Source organism: Leptidea sinapis, chromosome 13 (genome assembly GCF_905404315.1).
Source record: "Leptidea sinapis chromosome 13, ilLepSina1.1, whole genome shotgun sequence".
Classification (NCBI taxonomy): domain Eukaryota; kingdom Metazoa; phylum Arthropoda; class Insecta; order Lepidoptera; family Pieridae; genus Leptidea; species Leptidea sinapis.
The window spans coordinates 14,045,663-14,060,846 of NC_066277.1; positions in this window are offsets into that span (position 1 = coordinate 14,045,663).

The following is a 15,184-nucleotide window of genomic DNA, read 5'->3' on the forward strand; positions in this document are numbered from 1 at the left end:
GAAAGCTTTTTTTTCGGAAGCAAATGGCGCTCTGAGAGAGAAAAATCGGCGCAAGAAACTCTCCCAGCATTCTTTTTTTGCGCTCTTTTCAATAAAAATATACAATATTGTACAGTCATTTCTATCACAATAAAATAATGATAATCTAGTCCCAGGCTGTCCGATCACTCAGATATTCATCAGTGGAGTAATAGGATTAACGACAGAGTAATTTTTTTATAAAACATGGAGGACAAACGAGCGTACGGGTCACCTGATGTTAAGTGATCACCGCCGCCCACAATCTCCCGCAACACCAGAGGAATCACAGGAGCGTTGCCGAACTTTAAGGAAGGTGTACGCACTTTTTTTGAAGGTACCCATGTCGTATCGTCCCGTAAACACCGCACAAGGAAGCTCATTCCACAGTTTTGTAGTACGTGGAAGAAAGCTCCTTGAAAACCGCACTGTGGAGGACCGCCACACATCCAGATGGTGAGGATGATATCCTAACTTGTGGCGTGTCGTGCGAAGGTGGAATTCGGCGGCAGGAATCAGGTTAAACAGCTCTTCGGAAAACTCCCCGTGATAAATGCGGTAGAAGACACACAATGAAGCGACTTCTCTACGCAAAGCCAAGTGATCCAGCCGTTCACAGAGCACTGGGTCCCCCACAATTCGAGCTGCTCTACGTTGCACGCGCTCAAATGGATCGAGCTGATACTGGGGTGCGCAGACCAGAGATGACAGCAATACTCCATGTGTGGCCGGACCTGCGCTTTGTAGAGCGCTAGTATGTGGGGCGTCTTGAAGTATTGCCGTGCTCTATTAATGACACCCAGTTTCTTTGAAGCCAATTTGGCTTTGCCCTCCAGATGACCACGAAATTGGCAATCGCTCGAGATTTCGAGACCCAGTGTTCCGATACTAGGCGAGGCTTTAGGGAAGTGTTGTCGAAGAGCGGTGATACGACAAATGGGGCTATTTTAGTGGTAAACGCGCAAACTTGAGTCTTTTGGGGGTTAAATTGGACAAAGTTCAATTTACCCCATTCCGCGATTAAAATGCACTGGCCTGCAAAAGTAAGTATCACACTTTTCAAATTATTTTTTTTTCTTAACTATAGAAGGTAGAGATTTAAGATTAAAAACGTTTTGTTGCAAATTTTATAGGCTTTAATTCTTAGAAACTAAAATTATACATTAGTAAAATTTTTAACTTAAAAAAGATAAAACAATGAAAAATTTTTAGTTTAAAGTAAAAAAAATCAACTAAAATGTATTACATGTTATTTAATTTTTAATAACTGGTATTGCCTCGTCGAGCTCTGATTACAGCTTCGAGCCGGTTTGGCATACTGAACACTAGGTTTCGGAGCCGATGTTGGGGAATATTCTCCCATTCTTCTACCAGGGCCTGCTTTAGTACCCTGAGGGTAGTAGGTGGTGGTCTGCGATTTCTGACTAGCCTCCCAAGCTCATCCAAGGCGTGTTCAATCGGATTGAGATCAGGACTTCTTGATGGCCAAGCCATCACGCTGATACCGACCTCCTGAATATACTCTTGTACGATATGAGCCGTGTGTGGCCGGGCATTATCATGCATCAGCATCGATCCATCACCCATATTTGCTAAATATGGCCCTGCATACTCATTGAGAATCTCTTGAGCATATCTTTGCCCAGTGAGGGTGCCATTTTCTATGGCTACTAGCTCTGTGCGACCTTCTGAAGATATGACAGCCCATACATGTACACTGCCTCCACCGTATTGGAGTCTTGCTGAGATGCAGGCTTGAAGGTATCGCTCACCAGGTCACCTGTAAACACTTCGCCTTCCATCAGAAGTGTAAAGGGAGAATGGAGACTCATCTGCAAACAAAATTCTTGACCATTCTTCTTCATCCCACTGCATGTGTTCACGGGCGTATCGCAGTCTCGCTACTCGATGCTGTCTCTCGAGTTTTGGGCCATTCGCTGGTCTTCGGGGTTTCAAATTTGCTTCAGCAAGTCTTCTTCTCACTGTACTGTCACTAATGTAGTCCCTCCTGGTCTGAAATGGCTTTTGCTGGACTTCAACTGCATTTTGGTGGCGATTTCTTAACACAGTGGAAATAATATAACGATCTTCTCGGGCACTGGTACACCTGGGTCTGCTATTACAAGGTCTCCTCAGATGGTGTCCAGTCTCTTCGTACCTTCGCTTTACCTTCTGGACCGTTCGTACCGTCACACCCACCATTCTTGCAGTGCGACGCATACTGATGCCTAGTTCCAGAAAAGCCATGATCCGAGCACATTCTTCAACTGAAAGAGGCATGATAAATAAATCTTATGTGCTTTTTACATAAATTTTTAAAACAAGACCCATTGATCTTGAAAAAAATTTAAAACAGAAAGAAAAATGTGAATGGTAAAATTGTAATTCGGAAACGTCCACTTTGAAAAAGGAATGGTTTTGTTTTTGAAGTTTTTTTTCAGCCAATTCTTAAAAGAAGCTTACCGACTATACTAGTTTTTATGTACAAAATTAAATTCTCTTTGGAGTCCTTTTTATTTCGAAAGTATATCTTGTGAACTTAAAATGTTATCCCAATTTTAAAAGTGTGATACTTACTTTTGTAGGCCAGTGTAATTATAATTTTATATAGATTCATGATTTTGAATTTCACACATACGAAATTGCAAATAGTACACTAAAATATTAATTTTCACAAACAGACACAATATCCACAAAGAAAAAATAATTTGTGATACGAATATCGCTTTAAAAGATACTTCCTGAAAAAAGAATAGAATTTGGAAAAAAGAATTGAATGGCTCCAGGTACCCAGATAAACCCGTGAGGTTTTCTTGGTACTTATTTCATAAAAATGTATGTATTTCTTCTGTATTGGCCAATAAACTAAAAAAAATCGATAATAAGTACATTGCAATGGCGATAAGTTTGTCAGAGAGGTATTGAGAGAAGTTATATAGGGAGACAAAATTAGTAACATTACAATAAGAATGAATACCAAAGCAAAAGATGTAGCCTTATCTGTTCTACGTTTGAAATGGAAATGGGCTGGACATATACAAAGAACAAAAGACGAAAGGTGGTCCATGAACTGGTACACTATGAATAGGAAACGAAATCGAGGCAGGCCTAATAAGAGTGGGACCTTTACCAGTGGGAGACTCCTTCGCTCAGGAAGTCACCACAACGGCGCCTATTTCTGACATGAAGCAGTAAGGTGTAAACATTACCGTATTTCTGTCTGAAGGGCGCCGTAGCAAGTGAAATTACTGGGCAAATGAGACAACATCTTATGTTTCAAGGTGACGAGCGCAATTGTAATGTCGCTCAGAATTTTTGGGTTTTTCAAGAATCCTGAGCGGCACTGCATTGTAGTGGCTAGGGCTTATCAATTACCATCAGCTGAACGTCCTGCTCGTCTTGTCCTTTTTTTTTATAAAAAAAAGAGTTGGAGCAATGACATAGTAGAAACAGCAGGAAAGTTGTGGACAAGAATTGCAAGAGATAGGAACGAGTGGGAGAGTGGAAATTAAAAGGCTTTTACCTCTAAAGGTCCTTGTATCGAAAATAATGACTAACAATACTAACAAAATACTTTTATTTAAAACAATGAAACATTGGCACATACAAATGAATACAATTTATAAATGAATACCTAAATGTATAGGTGTAAGGAAAATAGCCTCTTAATAATGGCGAAAAAAATATCATCAGTGTTTTATTCACTCACCAAAAAATGACCCTTAGAAAAGCCAATTCTTACCTCATCGATAATGTAAGACCGTTCGGAAGGGTGGCAGGAGTGAGTCCCTATAGCAACGCCACCCTAACTGGTTTGCCGGAAATGAGGTTGGCCACCCCGGCGGAAGTCACCGGGATACCTGCCTGATCTTTGTAATTGCTCAAATGTTACTCTTTTTAACATTCACCACCTCATTAATATAATACAATTGGGTTCCGTACGATGACTTTTTATGAAAATAAGGGACGAGACGAGCTGAACGTTTAGCTGATGGTAATTGAGACGCCTTGCCCATTACAATGCAGTGCCGCTCAGGAATAATATCGATTGAACATTTTTTATAGTCGATGCGGTGTCGACATACGTCTCGTTGATATGTTGCATATAATTTTTTATTTTGAACTAGCTGATACCCGCGACTTCGTCCGCGTACTCACATGAATGACTAAGCACGTATTACTTATAAAAATGTTTATTTGTTATGACAAAACTTAAGGGGCGGTCATACCTCAATATTCACAAAAATTGGATTCTTAGAGAGTCGATTATAACATAACGCAATGAAAATACTCTGACGCAAAATATACAGTGCACAAAAAAGGACTTTAAGAAAAATTTTAACCGAATAGAATATTTATATACAATTTGAAATGTCCAATAGAAAATTTGGAAGTTGCTTCCCAAAAATAAACTTTGGAGTTTAAAATCACTGAATTTTCAGCGATAACAACATTCTTTTTTTGAAGAATTTAATAGAATTAGTATTTTTCTAAAACTTAAACCGAACAATTATTCAATTTAATATGTATATTTTGAATAAACAAAATAAAACCAGTAAAATAAATGCCTATTTGCAGCTTAGCCACATGATCAACTCAAATATTGTACTATTGGTTGTAACGTTTACAATCCTAGTCAGTCCGCGCCTTAAGATTTATCTTTGACAAAAATTTAATTTTCAAATCTTATTTGAGCTAAAATTAAGTTTATATTCTACCTACTAAGAAAGTTGGAAAGACATGAAAATTCTAATTAGTTATTCATTTTATAATATTCATTCAATTTGATTTCTGAACGACGGGGGACGACACATAAAAGGATAAACAAAATTGTTGTTTTTATATAGTTCCGAGCATTTTCATAATTACTCACCTTTTAAACCTTCTCTGGACTTCCACAAATAATTCAAGACCAAAATTAGCTAAATCGGTCCAGCCGTTCTCGAGTTTTAGCGAGACTAACGAACAGCAATTCATTTTTATTTATATAGATAGATAGATAGATTACAATCACACTGGTCAGTTTATTGTAAAATCTTATTATGTTAAGTTACTCAGAACTTCGCCGTGGCATAACTGTCTTGCCCTTGTCTCTATTGTATTTATTGTAGTATCTGTTACCTACTGGTATCTTTTATTATGAAAATAAGGGACGAGACGAGCAGGACTTTCCTAGAAAACCCCAAATATTCAACGCGGCACTACAATTGCACTCGTCACATTAAGACATAAGATGTTAAGTCTACTTTTTCCCAGTTATATCTCTAGCTACGGCGCCCTTCAGAACGAAACACAAGAATGCGCCGTTGTGGTACCCATAATCTAGCCGGCATCCTGTGCAAAGGCGCCTCCCACTGGTTTAATTTTCTATTTGTCATGACCTGACATGATTTTCATGACCAGACAATTCTAACAGATTTCTCATCTATGTAAAAATTGGTTTAGTCAGAGTTCCGATTGTAATGTTAATATAAGTTTAATTGAATATTTTACGATTTTAAAAGAATGATCAGCAAAGTAGATAATTAGATCAATTTTGTCGATGGTATCTACTTATGCTTCTTTTTTTATACATTTTCGTTATTTTTAAGAAAGCATTCAGTCACACGAACAATTTTTAAGTAAATCTAATAGAATACGTTAACCAGGATCACAAGTAAGTAATAAAAATCGGAGTGGGTTAGGACCACCCATAGTCATAAAATCAAAATCAAAATCAATTTATTCACGTAGGTCATGGAAATGACACTTATGAATGTCAAAAAAATAAAATATTTATCTTATTGAATCTACCGCTACTTCGTAAAGGGTTGAGCTAATGAGAAGAAGTAGCAAGAAACTCATTGCCACTCTTTTATATCAAGATTTACATTTAAGTACATCGATTTACAAATCATTTCAAATTACAATATAAAATGTATAATGATGCAACAGACACACTCAGAAAGTCAAATAGTCATAAACTTCAAAGTCTCTCCCTTAGTCGACTCGAACACTTAACATACACGTGCGTTACATATCCGAGCGTGACTCCTCAGTTTCATTAAATATAATAATAAAGTTATATTGGATTCCATGCAAAAATTACAATTATTTATTCCTATTTCTTAGTTACTATCCCTGGTTTGTGTAAACCCCTTTTGGGTAAAAGCCTCCTCCAAAGAATTCCATTTAGTTTTTGTTTTTGCAATCTCTATCCAATTTCGCCCCGCCACCGCCACTATTTCATCTGTCCACATACCACAGGGCGTGCCTCATTTTCATTCAATACTTACTTCAATATCAATATTTAACAAAGTTTTCATTTCCAAAATTGAAGTACTTGTAGTTTAAATACTACGAAAGATTCATATCTCAGAAAACTTTATACAACATGTTTGTATCTTTGTATAACGAACATTTTATAAATATATATAAGAGGGGCAAATATTTTTTTTATGTAAGAGGAGGATAAACGAGCATAAGGGACACCCGATGTTAAGTAATCACCACCGCCCATATTTTCTTGCAACAGCAGAGGAATCACAGGAGCAATAGCCTATTAGACAGATGTACGCGATTTTTTCGAGGTACCCATGTCGTATCGTAGTGGAAACACCACACAAGGACTCTTTCCACAGCTTCGTTGTACGTGGAAGAAAGTTCCTTGAAAACCGCACGGTGGAGGAACACTGCACATCCAGGTGGTAGAGATGGTATCGTTATTTGTGTGTCTTGCGAAGGTGTAATTCGGCGGCAGGATTCAGATCAAAAAGTTCTTCAGAACACTCCCTGTTATAAATGTGATAGAAGACACACGATAAAGTGACGTCTCTATGCAGCGCTTAGTGATCTAGCCGTTCACAGGGCTCTAGATCTCCGATAATTCGAGTAGCTCTGTGTTGGACGCGGTTAGATGGTTCAAGTTTTTCAGCAGTACTACATATGAGGCCAGACCTGTGCTTTGTAGAGCGCTAAAATGTGGGCTGGCTTAAAGTATTGCCGTGCCCTATTTATAACGTGGATTTGGCAATCGCTTGAGATTTCGAAACCCAGTATTCCAATACTAGGCTAGGCTTTAAGGGAGGTGTTGTCGAAGAGCGGTGGGCAAATAAGCAAAGCAATGGAAAGTCAAATACCAGAGGTCAAGAGGGGCGTTGCCAGTCTTCAAAGGGGGAGTATGCTGTAAGCTTGAAGGTCCGAATACTGCAACTGTCAAATGGCAAATTAATCAGGCAAAAGATATCTTATGAATTTTGCGGTTTTGGAAGTCAGTTCCATCTAGTAGATCCTTATAGGGTATATTATTATATACCCATAGTCCATTAACAAAATGATTCATGTACCACTTTGCTAGTAATTCTTTTAAAATTATAAGTATATAATAGTAAGGTATATTTGCACGAATAAGATTATATGTCAATCGGTGGACTGTATAATAATTTACGCTTTTAATGCTATCGTTCTAACGACGGAAACAATTCAAAATCCTATGGCCATCATTTTAAAAAGCAACATTGAGAAACGACTTGTGATCTCTGACATTGGTTTTTTCTTGAAAAAAGCTCAAAATAAGGTTGATTGCCCAGATCTTCCGTCGAAAATTTCAATGAGAACTTCGTCTTTTATTTTGTGTAAATAACTGTTGATATTGCTTGAAATAAATAAATACAATCTTCTGGATAATTCCAGCTTCTCAATCGCAGTTGGTTTACGCCTAGAACAGTTTCCCATATGTGCCACTGCGGAAGATACCTAGACAGCCTTGGTCACCATGGCTTATCTTGCCGCCGCAGTGCGGGCCGTCTCTCCCGCCATGCCGCCTTAAACGACGTCTTGCGTCGGGCCTTTACTACCGTCGACGTGCCGGCTATCCTAGAGCCGAATGGAATATCACGTGACGATGGTAAGATTCCTTGGAGTCGTGGAAAGCCGCTGGGGTGGGATGCGACTTGTGTGGACTCGCTAGCCCCCTCTCATATTGAACTTTCATCTAGAGCGGCAGGTGCAGTGGCGGAAACTGCCGAAAACCTAAATCGGATGAAATATGCATCACTCGGTGATGGATACATATTTGTTCCCTTTGGGGTCCTTGGGGTTCGTCGGCACAAAAACTCATAACAGAGAAAACCAGGCGTCTAACCTATTTAACAGGTGACCCAAGATCTGGTACGTACCTCTGTCAAAAGATAAGTTTGGCTATACAAAGAGGTAATATTTAGTAAATAATGATATTTAACATTTGTAATTAATTAATTTTATTAGATTATTTAAGTTTTATTTTATTATTTTTCATATAGATAGTGTTATTAATTATTAAGTCATATGTACATAATTTGAAATATTTTATTAGACACTGACATATCACCAACAGTTACTTAGGAAATGTATGCTCAAGCGAATTGCGACCTACTTGTCTATTATGACTGTAGGAAAATGACATCAAAGTGGGTCACGTTTCAATTTTCTCAATAGTACAAAAGTATGGTGATTACTGACTGTCAGGTACTACGTTTCTTTTTACTCCTCCATCCATAAAAAAAGTGTGTGTGTACTTATGTATGCATGCAAGAAGTTATACTTCTTTGGCCTAACAAAGCAAAGATCGCTTAAAATTATTTATTCCTCGTGCTATTCTACGTTTGTAGAAACAACAATATTGTAAAAATCTTGCAACGATAACTGACGAATATGACTGTACGGGCTTGAACCCTTTGCCTGGCCTAGTAATGGACGAAGAAACCAAAAAATTATACCCGGGTCTTATTCAGTGTCATCACTTTCACTTCCGACTTCTGTTGACATCCTCTTATCCTCTGATAAACCTTGTGTACATAAACTTCTTTCCTCATTTATCCCAGTAAATGATATTAAACTGTAAATAAGTAGTATAAGTAATCCATTATATATTATTTTCTATCCTTTACTGATCCTATCAAAAATTTATTTAGTTGTTTTTCTACATAAATAAGTTTCCACTGTTTTATAAAGAAACAATAAAAACTTGACAATGGCTCAATCGCTTAACGCGCAGAGAAAAAAAACCAAGAAGAAGAAGAAAACAAAAAAATAACGACTGTCGCAAACGTCAGAAAATTTTAGGAACCAACTTCACCCTGTTACTTTTGTGTTACAGTTTTGAGCGCGCATCTTAAAGTTTTTCTCTCATCATTTTTTCACAACGCGCCTAAAAAAGTATAATTTCAAAAGTAAATAAAATAGTCTTAGCCTGCGAGGTAGGTGATTACCCCCAATTAAAATATAAATGACGGACGGTCTTTTGTTCATTTACAGCTTAAATAACACTCGACGTTCTTCAAATCTAATTACTTATATTCATATAGATTATAATGCCTGTATAGACTAGATAAAACCATGTATAATTGTTATTACATGCATATGACATCGGTAGATAAACACGCTCAAACATATAAGCTGAAAATAGGCTTGTGGCATACTGAGAGCTTTAATGTATTTATAAATATTTTTTCTACACCCACGCTATATAGTCGAAATATTCTGACTGTTTCAGATTATCGTATCTCATCGTCTATATTGTAATAACCATACTAGTCATAAAAATTTGCAATCGAAATATATTATGTTGTACTAGATTTTAACAGATTACTAGTTTTCTTTTAAAATTGTTTCAGGCTTTAAGATCTGCTACTCAGACAGCCAATTTCTCATTCTAACTAGTTAAAATTCTCAGTTTACGCTATATATTATAATTCCAAGTACTGAATCGTTCCGTACCATCAAGCAAGATATAGCGTAAATACCCACGTATTTTTAACTGCTTTTTTTATTTAATGGCAGCCATATTGGAATTCGCCTTCTTGGTTTGAAAATTACAGCTGTTTAATTTTGCTATTAATGATTCAACTAATATATGTCATGAATAGACTAGTTCTAAAATCGGTTACTGTACCAATATATTCGTATTCCTTTTTTCTATCTTGCTGTGTCACCGTTAGCGAATATTGCTCAGTACATTCTCGTTGGTCTAAAAAAGTCAAGTGTTGGTCGTATACTCGATTTATCTTATTCTCGAGAGCGGTAACTTTGAATTAAGAAGATTTATGTATATGAAAAAGAAGTCAACTTATTTTAGTTTGTTCTCTTTGTTAGTTGGTCAATTCATCTCGTTTTCCCCAGGTGTACCCACTGCTCTTCTCAGCTGTACTTTCGCACGTGTCTGCGCAGTGTTGATGCGGTAGGTTACCATGGCAACCGCCGCAATACTTCCCAGAAGACACTATATCTTCGCTCCATATTGTAATTATGGCCTTTCAGTGAATCGTACCACTGAACAAGTTAATATTGTATACTTATTTTATGAGAGTTAATGACAGAGATGTTCCAGCAGTGACAGCAGCATTCAATCGATCGATGTAGACAAATCTATTCTTTTACACTTACATTTCGAAAACCTATTGACAGATAGCATTGGAATATAACTATATTGGACATAACTATGGATAGATAAGATCTTGTCATTAAACGGTGACAGCAATGTCTCCGTAAGTTAAACTAAGGATAGATAGGTTATTGAAAACGGCCGTAAGTGGTTAGTGACCCGACTATGCTATGGGACCTGGGTCGACCTAAGTAAGAGCTGATATTTTTACCGTGAATTTTAACATTTGTATTTTTATAGAAGAGCGAATTTTAGTTCAGCTTAGAGAGCGCCGTAGGTAGTATAGTTTTAATTTAATATAATTAAATTATTTTTAATTGATATCCGTTACTTCTGGGATTAAATTTATGGATGATACCGGACTCAAACACGCGTCTCTAAGAGCGCTCGGACAAAACCCGACACTCCGTTACCAACATGAAATAACTAACTCGATTTGAAAGAGCGACATCTCAAAACAATCTCAATCAATCGAATCCCGGTAGGTGCAAACATTTATATGATGAATATGGATGTTTGTTTCATGTATTTATGTATATTTGAGTAAGTATACTATATTAAAAATATCGTTGTCTTGTACCCAGAGTACTTTATGCCTAGCAGAGGCTATATGCCTAGTTTGGGGCAAGATAATTTCTGTATGAGTGTGTCAGTATTATTGGGATTGAGCAGGTTACCAACTGTTAGGTTTAAAGATATTTATTTCTCATTAAAAACATAATATTGTCACTTACATGAGAACATAAAAATATGATGTAATAATTTATCCGCCGTTCTTTACATGTTCAGTACATACATATACATTATAGTACTTATTCATCTTCACAAAATTTATGATTACACACTTTTACATGTCACTGTCACATAACAAACAATTTCAGACATGTGTTTTATAAAAACTTTGAAACAATATAGTCTGATAACTCACGTGTTTGTTCTCTAAAAATACTCAAATGTTTTTAACGACTTAATCTTTTTGAGAGATGAAGGTAGACTATTAAAAAGTTGTGCGCCCTCGTAAATAAACATACTGTTAACTGATAACTGTTAATTAGATCATGTAGATAGAGCCCCAACCTGAGAGGACGGTTTGCTCAGTTGGTAAGAGCGCTCGGACGGAATCCGAGAGGCGCGGGTTCGAGTCAGAAGTAAGGGATGTCACTTAAAAATAACAAACAGTATAGTTATCGCCAAAGAGACTTAACATCTTATCATGGCACAAAGTCAAGAGGGCGATTGCAATGCCGGTTAGAGTTTTGAGAATTTAAAAAATGGGTGGCACAGGATTGTAATGGACAGAGCGTGTCAATACCACCCTGTAAACGCAATGATCATCTCGTCACTCATGAAAAAACCTTTAATCGGAACTTTTTGATGGAAGAAACATAGAAAATAAAGAAAATTTTAGAGGCACCCCTGCCATACAATGAATTAAGCGCTAAAAACCTGAATTAAGATATTAATTAAATTGATTACGAACAATTAGGTACGTGTTTTGTTTATGTATCATTTACTCCCAAACAATTAATCGTTTAATGGGGTGCATATAAAGTGGGGTCAACCGAACTCTCGAAGGATAGGCCTCAATGGGATAGATAAAGATGTATTTATTCGATTGTTTTAGCAATTATTCGAGTTCGTGTCACACCTACTTGAAAACATAAGTAAATGGATGTTAGGATGGAATGGTTAAAGCTTGGTTGAGTTTTATGTGTCTATCTGAGAAACGGGTTGCATGTTTAGTATGCAAAGTAGAACCATGTACTTTTCATGTTTTAGTGAAACGCCACTCCAGCAAATTTACAATTTTATTTTTAGGTTAATATTATCCACTTTTAGTACGTCATTTCACACGATATCTGACGGAAAATATAAGCTTAAGCTGTGCGAGTTTTCTGCTTTACTTTCTGAGTATCGCCAGAACTCGAAGTTGTCGTGCTGTGAAGTACCTATCGTTTCCAAGTGTAAACGCAAATTTACGTAAGGGCCAGTTTACATTTTTTTAGTTTGTAAAAATATTTAACAATTTTTGTTTTCTTATTTAGGCTGCCGTATCCAAAGGGTAAAAACGGAACTATTGACACGAGAGTGGGTCAGGGAATGGAAATAAATACTCCACCTATAGGAGTACGAATAGTATAGTAGTAGCAGACAAGTCTTTATTTGCTTTCACTTTTCGAACTTGCATTTTGCCGGTCTGCTGTTCCTCTTGTCGATGGCGGTGCCTTCAGCAGATCACACCGCACCGAACACAACTAGTGTTCAACAACTCTTCTATCTTCTTCTTCTTCTTTCTTCCAAATCGCTTTCCACTTTTCACTTTTCTTCTTCTCTTCGTTTTTTCCATTTAACTTTTGAGTCAGAACTAGAACTGCCGTAGGCCACGCTTAGTACGGCCTATATACCCCTGGAACTGTTCTATTTTCAAAATGAATCTCCCATTCTATCTTTAAATTTAAATTGTAGTAGAAATTTCTTTTAACTGTTTTTATCCTGCTTACGCATTTTCCATCCCTTTTTTTCTGTTCGATTTGATCTTGTACTTACTAGAAATTTCCATTATCTTTACAAAACCCAAAAAACTCCACACACTGGTAGGTGTATCGAACCCGGATATGTTGAAATTATCAATGTCTTGAAGATTGACAACTCTCGTCATGTACGTCGAAGCGTTGCTAAGCGACACTATCTATTATCAAGACTGCGATGTCTGTCCGTCTGTCCATCTGTCACCAGGCTGCATCTCATTACCTGTGATAGAGACAGTTCAAAATTTGCACTGATGATGTATTTCTGTTACCACTTGCCAAAAAAACAGAATAAAATAACAGCTATTTAAGGAGGTTCCCATACAGCATACGTGATTTTGTTGCCGTCTTTATAGCTGATAATGGTACGGAACCCTTCGTTTGCGAGTCCCACTCGTACTTGGCCGGTTTTTAAGTAATTAATTGTATTATTTAACTAAACTTTATTATACATTCTGTTTTCTTATTAATTTGCGGGGTGATGTTATCAATAAATGATTATTGTATTCAATTAATTGAAAAAAAAAATTGTTTACTTTGGTATTTCATATTTTTCTCATTTATTTAAATAAATTTCTGCCCTTCTTTCAATGATGGAATGGAAGAAATTTCCTTGTGCAAAAACTGAATAAAGCACATATTGTGCCAAACAAAACAAAAGCAATACTGTTACGTTAATAAGTCACGATTTTTTTACATAAGTTATAAATTCGATAGGTTACACCTTATGTCCGACATACTAAGGTCGAGTATAACATAACAACTTGTTTACATCTCTTGGTTATTGTTTACTCCAAGACGCGGTATCATTGGAGAAAAGTCCTTAGGATTATAAATGTGATGCGAGACGCACCTTTTTGATCCACTAGTGACTCGGAGATCGAAGTGAATATTCATTGCAACATATCTAGTGATACCACTGTATCATTGGTGATCTTTATTATTGGTTAACGAGTTATTGATACCTAGTAAGATGAGGTTTACTGACAGCTGGGAGTTTTAATAAATTATTTGCGGTACTATCCTGCTATTTTCTGAACCTGGTAATCCCGATAGATAACAATACGATTATTAAAACGTTTACGTCTGGGATTAAATATAATATAATCTAATGACGACCGATATAGACGATTGGTTAGTGGCCCTGACTACTAAGCTAGAGGTCCCAGGTTCGAAACGCGGTAGGTGAAATCATTTATATGATGAATATGGTTGTTGGTTTCCGAGTCATGGATATGTGTTTATATATGTAAGTATATTGTATAAAATATATCATTGTCTTGTACATGGTACAGGCTATGCCTAGTTTGCGGCAAGATAATTTTGTATAAAAGTGTGTCTATATTATTTATTTATGTACCTACAAATTTAGCCACATCCTGAGAGTGCACATGACATACCAAGATTTACTATCGATGCGTCACTCGGACATAGCTTTTGGTACAAATTAAATTTGAATACGAGTATAATTTCCATAAAAAAAAGAAACATGATACAAACTTCATTGTTATAACTGTTAAAGTTGTAATAACAATATAATCAAATCTTTAAAGCAATTGAGAGTAATCCAATTAGGGTGTGACCTTTTCACAATATTTTCACGTCATTATGTTGGCTGATAATGGTTTCCCCTCGAGATGTGGTATTTAGGCGCCCTTTAGCCAGATTGTCAATTCTACCCTCGCTGCTATAGCGACCGATGTCGAAACATGGGGCCCTATTAATCTCGACGTTAGGGCGTGTCAAATGATGCCAAGTTTGTTGGTTTTGGTGGATTGTTATTCGATCATTTTCATGTTACTTGACTAGCTTCTGCTCATGACTTCGTTTGTATAAGAATATTTATTGAGGTAGGCATTACTTTGCGGAAATCCATAATTACGAGGATTCGTGACTAATTTGACGAGTCATCATGTCCTTTTGGGTCCTCGTGTAGAGGCGAAACACGTGTCGAATTGTTTTAAGAAAAATATTGGTGGGATTAACACTTTTTGATAATTCGTTTGAATACTCAATTTTTAAAAAGGTCATATTTCGAAAAGATCCGATCAAATCGTTGATGACTTAATACTTTATCGTTAAAAGTGACTAAAAAACGTTTTCTTTGAACTTGTTAATACGTAACTTAATTCTGGATTTTAATAAGATGAAATGTCTTTACTAAATTTTACCAAAAACAATTGTGTAGTTTCTTATTAAGTATGTATTTAATCCGACATATCTTAGCCTTTACAGTCAA